The sequence below is a fragment of the Carex rostrata genome, chromosome 20 (genome assembly GCF_964058835.1).
Source record: "Carex rostrata chromosome 20, lpCarRost1.2, whole genome shotgun sequence".
Taxonomy (NCBI): domain Eukaryota; kingdom Viridiplantae; phylum Streptophyta; class Magnoliopsida; order Poales; family Cyperaceae; genus Carex; species Carex rostrata.
In genome coordinates this window covers 4,077,593-4,086,627 of record NC_135937.1, presented here as the reverse complement: position 1 = coordinate 4,086,627, position 9,035 = coordinate 4,077,593, and positions in this window count along the sequence as shown.

Genomic DNA, 9,035 nt, shown 5'->3' with positions numbered 1-9,035 from the left:
TAGATGAGAAGATCTAGGGGTCTTTGGTCTACATTCCCTTGCTAACTATATCTATTCGGTATTTGTTTAAGTTCATGTATGATTTGATGAGGTTTCTAACCTAATATGTCATTAAGGGTCACTTTCGTGAATTAATAACGTGTCTAAGTAATTCGGATTTCACGGTTAGGTCCTTCACCCTAGCTACTTAGACCATAAGCTCTTGTTAGTCTCTCATCTCCTCAAATATTGATACTTCACGATTAAGTCCTTCATACCAATACCCGATTCGATTTGAGATGTCCTAATTAGGGTTTGCCTTCACGGTTAGGTTCTTCACCAAATTCCTAACCTTAATTTCTATAGTTCCGGCTTAGATTACAAATTGGTTACAATCCTAATCTAAACCTAGGGTATTTGCATTCATAAATGGTACTCTCCTCTCGTCCTAACTTCTTTGGATCCTTTGACAAAGAGATACCAAAGCGGGACTACTGCGATTTCAAGTACTAATTATGTAATTAACACAAATGATAAATCACAGAAATTAACATCAAATCCCATAAAACAATCATAACAAAGACAAATAACCGAATAAGATATAATTAAACAAGTTCATGCATTGACCTAAACCCCTAGAGAGAGAACTACTCCCTCATGGAGAGATCCATTACAAAAATTGGCAAAGTAAGAAGAAATGAAATAAATGAAGTAATTACACCCTTTGACAAATTAAAAACCTCTATCTTGCCGACTTCTTGCTCAGGAAACCCTTCTTCTCCTTGCTTGAAAGCTTTCCTTTTCTCCAGAATTTATCGCTAAGTATTGTGTATGTGAAGAGAATGAAAGAGATAGGGATGTGTGAGATGGGAAGAGGTGTCTTGAATGGAGAATAAACCCCCTCTTTTATAGCCAAAGATCATGCCCAATTAAGAGGCTAGGAAGTGGAGTTAGTGGGTGTTATATTTGGATTGTTTTCCAGGATTGTATTGTCCACATTTGGCTGTAAAAACGTGTCCTTGGTGCGCCAAAAATAGAAGCCGTGTTGAAAACGTGCAATTTTGGCTGTCTGCGAGTTTTGTGCGTCCAACTGACTCCAAATTTCCTTTTTTAGTTTCTCATGTTGTAGATCTTCTTCCTAGCTTTCCAAAAAGTGGTCGCAAGCCTAAATCGGAGTTACGAGTCAAAAGTTATGGCTATTTTAAGATCAGGCTCCAGTTATGCGTTCTGCTACAGTGCGGACTGCTACAGTACCATCCGCACTAGGATCCGCACTGCGTCTTCAACATCTGCTACAGTGCTACAGTGCGTCCGCACTGCTACAGTATCATCCGCACTAGGATCCGCACTGCGTCTGAACCACCCGCACTGCGGTTGCATCGAGATCCGCACTAGGCTCGGACTTTTCCTGTGCCACCAGAGTGCGGCTGCATCGCGATCCGTGCGTCCGCATCGATATCCCCGTGCATCCGCACGGATTTTGATGTATAGCTTATTATATCTTTTTAAAATTGGCGCGCGTCCAGAAATCCATCTAGGTACTTATTTTGGCCATATCACAAACAGTGTGTCTGCAATGAGCAGTTTCCTTCGATTTTCTTCATTTTTCTTCATTTCCTACAAATTAAAACTAAACAAACGCAGTAACTTGATCCAAGGTGTATTATATTCACTTTATATTCAAAATACAAGATATTTGGTGTTATTTCGTAATAAAAATCAGATCGAATATGTATATAATTTAGGCCTATCAAATAGCGGACTACTTGAGCTGGGACATGTAGCTACTAGAGAGCAAGTGGCTGACTGTCTCACTAAAGGGCTTAGTTCGTTGGATTTGTCGAGACTATGTGACAAGATGGGCCTAGTGGATATTTTTCGTCCGTAGGCTCATCTTGAGGGGGAGTGTTGGTATGTTTATGTTTGTTATTGTATTAGGATAGTTTGAGGGGTTTATTTGTAAGAGTGTTTTGTAAGGCTCTATATAAGCCTAACCCTTGATTAATAAAGATAATCCTTTTTTACACAAATCTAGTAATAGTATATATTAACTTTTGAAATTATGAATACCAACTATTAGAAAATCAGATCCGAATCTGCTGTTATTTAAAAAGAATAACAGCGGGTGTTTTTCACTTTTCTGCTCTCTCTCTCTCTTCGAAAAAGAAGGAGAGAGAAGAGAGGCAGAAAGAGAAGAGAGATAGAGAGATAGAGAAGATAGTAGGGATTATAGTGACAAATGAATTATTCGGGTTAGGTGAGGTGAGGTCAAAAATTCGTGATTCAGGTATAATTGGAGAATATTTCAGAATTATCCAGACTAGAGATCTCAGTCTTGAAAGAGAAAAAAAATATATTATGGGAAAGGTTTGTGAATAATTCATAAAATTTGGAAAAAGTTCATAAATTCGTGTATTAGTCGGGATTAATTCAGTCAAAGTTCGGTCAACCGAATAATTCGGCGTTCGGTCAACCGAATAATTCGGCGTTCGGTTCGACATCACCAAAAAACGAATTATTCAAATATAATTCGGATATAATACGCGAATCTTGTCGCTATGCAGGAATAGCAGAGTTTTTTGAAGAGCAGCAAATTTCATTCCTAGAAAATCATAGAAGAGAATAACTTTGTCCAATTCAACTCTTTCAGGCCGTTTTTTTTAATCTAAAACATGAGGTTTCTAGTGATTTGCGTCCAACTTGCTATGGATTTTTTTGGTGAACTGGTTTGAGATTAAATGTGATTTTGAGTTCTAAGATACATTGTATGAGCCTCGACATTTTGATTCTCTGAGGCATTTTGAGCGTGCTTTACATATTTGTTCTTTTTTTCTAACAACATTTCTTCGATAATTTTGATTATTAATATTAATGTATTACACATGTATGTATGGCCATTTATTTTCCTAAACTTACTATTTAATTTTGTTTTTACTTTTTATTTTGAGAAAGTGGTTGAAATCATTAAAAAGAATTTGGTGACTGTTATTGTTGGAATGTTGGTTAAATCAAAATTAAAAAGTTGGCGCTATTTCCACAGTTGATAAAGTCAAAATTGCATAGTGACCATTTGGATTAAAAAAAAAAAAACTGGGAGACTATTGTAACGATCCATGTAGGAATTAATTTTTTTCGAATTCATGCGTAAAACAAAACTAGAATATCTTGTTGGGCAGAAATAATTTAATATTTCATTTTAAATTTCTTTAGTTTCCTAGTTAAACCTTTGATCACTTGCTCTGAAAACATTGGAACATTACAATAACGAAATTTGTAAAATAAGAAAGGTTTATATTAATTTTAAGCTTATGATTTGGTTGTTATAGATATTAATTAAGCGTATTATTTAGTTGTTGTTGTCGTACTACTTGTCCTATTACTGTATACAAAATCACTGTTTGGTTGTTTTCATTTTCGCGTGATGGGTTTTTTTTTTTTTATGGGTTACAAACTGGATGCTGTTAGGGATGTGTACTTAGAAAACAATTCTATACCAAATTTGGCGAGGCAACAATTAGAACTTTCAGGCGCAAAATAATTCAAGAAATTAATTAATTTATATATGATTGAGCTAATATCGTGCTCATGCGTTGCAACTGAGACATATTATAAGATTGAACAGAGAGATAAATAATAAATAGCAATAATATATATAACAACAAATTATTGTTTGAATTTAACAACTTTTTGTATATTTTAGTGCATAAACATATTTTTTTTATTTTTTTCAGGATTATTTACAACACAAATGAAAAATATATACTAAATTCGAAAATAAATAGGAACAAATATATTTTTTTTTTCATTCAACACAAAGGACGAGGTAATTGTATATATAGATCGACATATTGGATCATGAAGCTACGATTCTCTAATTGGCCTAAATTTTATCTCATAATGTTAAGAGGAAGTTGCTCAGCAAAAGAATCCATGCAGTGCAGGAATAAAATATATTTGTGGAATGGTTAAAGATTATGTAAACTCTGGTACAACTTAAAAGTAGAAAATTTAAATTGTGGAAGATTATTAAGACCACAAATAATTGATTTCTCAATAGTTCCATGTTATATAAATATTGTGGTTCTTAACTTAAATTGTGACATTTTTTAAAAGTACATGTACAACTTAAATGTAGCATTGATGTAATGAAATTGTCTATCTAGAATTATTAGTTTCATGGCATCTAGCAAATTAAAGGAATGATTACCCATTACCAGTTTCATGGCATGTAGAAAATATTTCTTATTCATGAGATTATATGTATTGAAGGAGGACTGTGAAATCAATGGAAAATTTCCAGGAGAACAAAAAAAAAGTAAGATGTCCATAGTTTTCTCATTGTAGACCCACTAATTTAAGTCCGTTCTATTTTAATTCTAACTATTTTATGTGCACAATATGTATGGTGAGTACGTGTCTAACTAAATTTAGACTTTTACACGTAAAAAACCATCAAATAGATGAATTGAATATAAGAAAGGTAGATTATTTGATTGAAGGGTTAATACTCAATTTGAATTTCATATTTTAATTAGAATTATTGGCGAATCAGGACATCTACGTGCTTAATATAAGAAAGGAGATATAATTTGTTTGGATTTGTGCTAAATTGAAATCAGCGTGGTTGATCGTTTGTTTATTCATTCGCAAAGATCTAGTTCTTTTAGGGGTGGATCTACTGTAGCACGCGGGGGGGGGGGGGGGGGGGGGTGCGCTCCCCCTGGATTTCGAGTTTTAGTGGTGATCGATTGGTACCGATCAACTTTGCCCCTCACTGAAATTTTTTTTTGCCCCCCTCTGGATGTTTGATTTGTAATTCGGGTTAAATATAGTGTTAAAATAAAAAAAAATTTCTTGAATTATGATTGGTAATATTAATTATAAGTTATAGGATCAGAAATTATAAGTCAAAACATTATTTTTTATCGAGTACCCAATTAGTTAATGGGTTTAAATCCGATTTGATATTTTTTTGTCTCCCCAACGAAAATACTGGATCCGCCCCCCCTGAGTTCTTTTCTACAGTTGAATTTAAAAATAAATAGAGAGATCGATTGCTTGACGTTTCCTAACAAAGGTCTAAATCTCTTTTGGAAGTTCAAGATGGCAACGGAATTTAATGAAGAAAAACGATGAATATCTGAGGTGAATCTCAGTGTACTCAAAAGATGACTAAGATATTCTCATAATTCTAAATTTGTTAATATATATTGAAATTTAATTGAATTTTCTGTTACTTAAATTTTGTATATAGTTTAGTCTCTCTCATCAAAAAACAAGTAGCTCATTGAGTTGTGAGAGAACTTCAAATTCAAATTTTACCTTCTACATTATGTATTTTATATTTTATTTCGCAGCCATTTTTATCTAAATTTTTTAGTTCCGCCCCTGATGAATACAAATATAAAAATTGTATTCGATATAATAGCGAGTATAGCAATTCGAAAATTCTAAGATCTTAAAAATAAAATATGTTACTTATATGCACATATTTTATTATTTTTAATGAACAACGCGATATATTTTCAATAATGTTTATGCTTTTTTTCATTTTGAAAAATAATATATTTCGAGTAGATAATACTAATAAATATTCCTACCTTCCGTTATTTTCATTTGTTTTATTCATCACATCAATGTGAGCTGTATGGAGTACCTCCATGAGAAAAAAAATATTATTGGGCTAATTCCGATTCCATGGCAGAAGAGTTCATATTATTTTATTGTTATTGCAATGAATGAAGGGGCCACGGGCCCCATAAAAGTTTATCAAAAGGAAAAGAAAAAAACAAAAGTGGGAGATCCGGAGCTGGATTAGCGTTTGTTAGTCCCACACGGAATATTTTACTTTACATGGTACCACACTACCACCGCTTTCTATAATAATGGATAGTGATTATGGATTTAGTACCCCGTTATCTGTCTCAATTATATATTTTTTTAATTCGATTACCGACTGTACCGTATCTGATAAAATAGGTAACGGTGTATTTGTCAAATGCAGGAAAATTTTTATTCATAGAAATTAAGAAAAAAGTAGAGAGAAACAAAAAGAGTACATAATTTGTGATATTGATAGAAATATCGGTACAAAAATTATCGATTATAACAATTAAAACAGTTATGATAGGTAAAATTTGTACCCATCCTAATCTATAATTTTTATATTTTGCAAATTGTAAAGACGGTGCCACAAAAGATCCAGAATTGACCTGTTATCATTCCTGTTTTGAAGACAGTGCCACAGAAGATCCAGAATATATTAGGATGGATACGGATTCTACCTATCCTAACTGTTTTGATTGTTAGAATCGGTAGAATCTGTACCGATCTTTCTACCAATATCACAAACTTTGCACTTTTTCTATTTCTCTCTCTACCTTTTTCTCAATTTCTATGAATAAAAAATTTCTCCTTTATCATACTTTTACATTTTAAAATATTAATAATTTAAAATTTAAATTATAAATGTCAAAATATTAATAACTTAAAATTTTAATTATAAATGCCAAAATAAAACTGTTTATTTTCTCTGTATGCTTATAAAATATTACATATTGTATTTTATTTATATGTAAATTTTACATATTTTATTTTTATTTTTATGTAAATTAATAAGTTGAAAAATTAACGTTTAGAAATTATCTACATTAGTACATTTTTTACTATTTCTTGAGTCTCGATGATAATTAAAACAAAGTTAAAATGTCATAAATTTTACATGTACATAAATAAAATAATGTAAATCATATTCAATAATTTTAATTTAACTTTTAAGTTTTAAATTTTGAGTTTTTAAAGTTTTAAGAAATAGAGATATTTGAAACCTCCATATAACGGTATCGGTAAGATTCTTATGATAAAACGGATAACGGTGCATTTGATAAAATGGTATCGGTGAGATTCTATTTTGTTAGTTTATCGGCTTGAATGTAGGTGAGATTTTTTTTTTAGCAAGTCTATGTTTAAGAACAATTCCGTACTCGTTATTTTACTGAGTAATTAATAATTATAAAATTACATATGATTGTTTTTATATATAACTATATAATTTCATCATCATCATGATTATTATTATTAAATTGTTTTGAGCAATATTTTATATAATTATTTTGTTTTGTAATTTATGATGAAATAGTTTTTATTATTCGTAATAAAAGAAAAATATATTTTATATCATGCATTTAATTAATAATTTACATTTTTCAAATAATAGAAGTAAATTATAAATGGATATAAAATTATATCTTTTTTATATTTTGTCATATGTAATACATCATGTATTTAATAGAAGTACAATTTAATATGAATATCAATTTGAACGGCTCGGATCGACGTTTTGAAAATACACGTACCACGTACCACGTACCTCGAATCAATAGTCGTATCGATTCGACGGTAAACACAAATAACATGTTACTATACGGATGATGATTGATCATTGATGAATGGTATGTAGTATTCGATAAGCTACAGTACGACTAATAAGACTTGTTAACGGTTTGATAGTTGAATTAATTTTTTGATAGCGACAATTTATTCATTAGTTTTTAAATTTGAAAACCAAGCACTTAAATGAAGACAGGACTCATAAGTATTAGGTTTCTCAATTCTTAAGATGAATTGGTTTAATATGTTATATTCCCCGACGCATTTTATCCATTTTAAATTCATCGTTACAATTTTTTGACAACACTTTCTTAAAAGGAAATAAAATTGCAGACACTTTGTTATTTTTATAGATTAGTTGTGTAGCAATCTTGCAATATTAAAAATGATTTGATGTTTCATAAAGTTTCGTTGAATATGAACTATTGCAAATTTTATGTTATTTGACAACAGTCGTATTAAGTCACTTTTTGTATGACATGCTAGTTTCTAATGAAATAGGTGGCATAGAGCCATAGACCACTTTTATCAAAAAAAAGAAGAAGTCATTTTTGAAGAACACGAAGGGTCTGTTCAGCCGAATCACTATTTACGTGGGAAAAAAAAATTCAGTTCAACTGAATTTTTTTTTCCCCATGAAAACAGTGTTTTTCTGTTCAAATCCCGTTTCCCATTTGCCGGCCGAACAGGCCCGAAGTGTATAAAGTATATATTACACTTTATTTGTGAGATTTTAAAATTACATTTTACTTTTTACGGTAGTTAAGATTGTCAAACTAGGCAGATCCAACCAGAGAAAATCGCAATCAATTGACTCCTATTCATTTTTATTTATTTTTTATATATTTTTATTTTTATTTTTTCTATACAGTTTAGTGCCAAATGATATGAATACTATAGAGATGCAAACGGATCATATATTAACCGATCGTATCAGAATCCGTATTAAAAAAATAGATACAAATTTTTGATATCTGAATATCCTTGCGGATATTGATACTGATATGTTTTTAAATTTTAATTATCTGTATCCGTATAGTAGATGTATACCATATAGTTTAATATATATTATGACAAATTATATTATTCGTTGTTATAAAAAAATCGGATATTCGATCTGTATCCCTTTAATTTTCGATTTGTATATGTATCTGTCTAATATCAATCCGTATCCGTATTCGAAAAATAAAAACATATACAAATATAGTTTACCACTATCCGATTCGTTTGCACACCAAAAGTAATGTGAAATTAATCTCTAATGATAACATTAGATCCTAATCTATAATAAATAAACGTCCGTAAAAAATAATTGTAAAAGTCGTTATACAGAGTAACAAGAAGTAATTGGAAATAACTAATAGTATGAGAATTTAGGTAGACGTACAGTCAGATTTAGCTAGGCTAGCAAACGGGAGGACAACAAGGGCACCAATCCAACGTCTCTAGACACAGGGCCCCAGCCAACAACTCCTCCCCACCTCAATTCCCAATCGTTACAGCCTCCAACAGTCCAACGGCTTTGATCCAGCCAGGACTCCTCCCTCTCTGTCCCGACCCGTTTCACGGGCAGCTAATACCCCGTGGGTCCTCCTTCCACACAATGGGCCCCACTTTGTCTGCCAGCCTGTGACTCTGTGACCACAACTATCCGTTGAGCCCGGCCC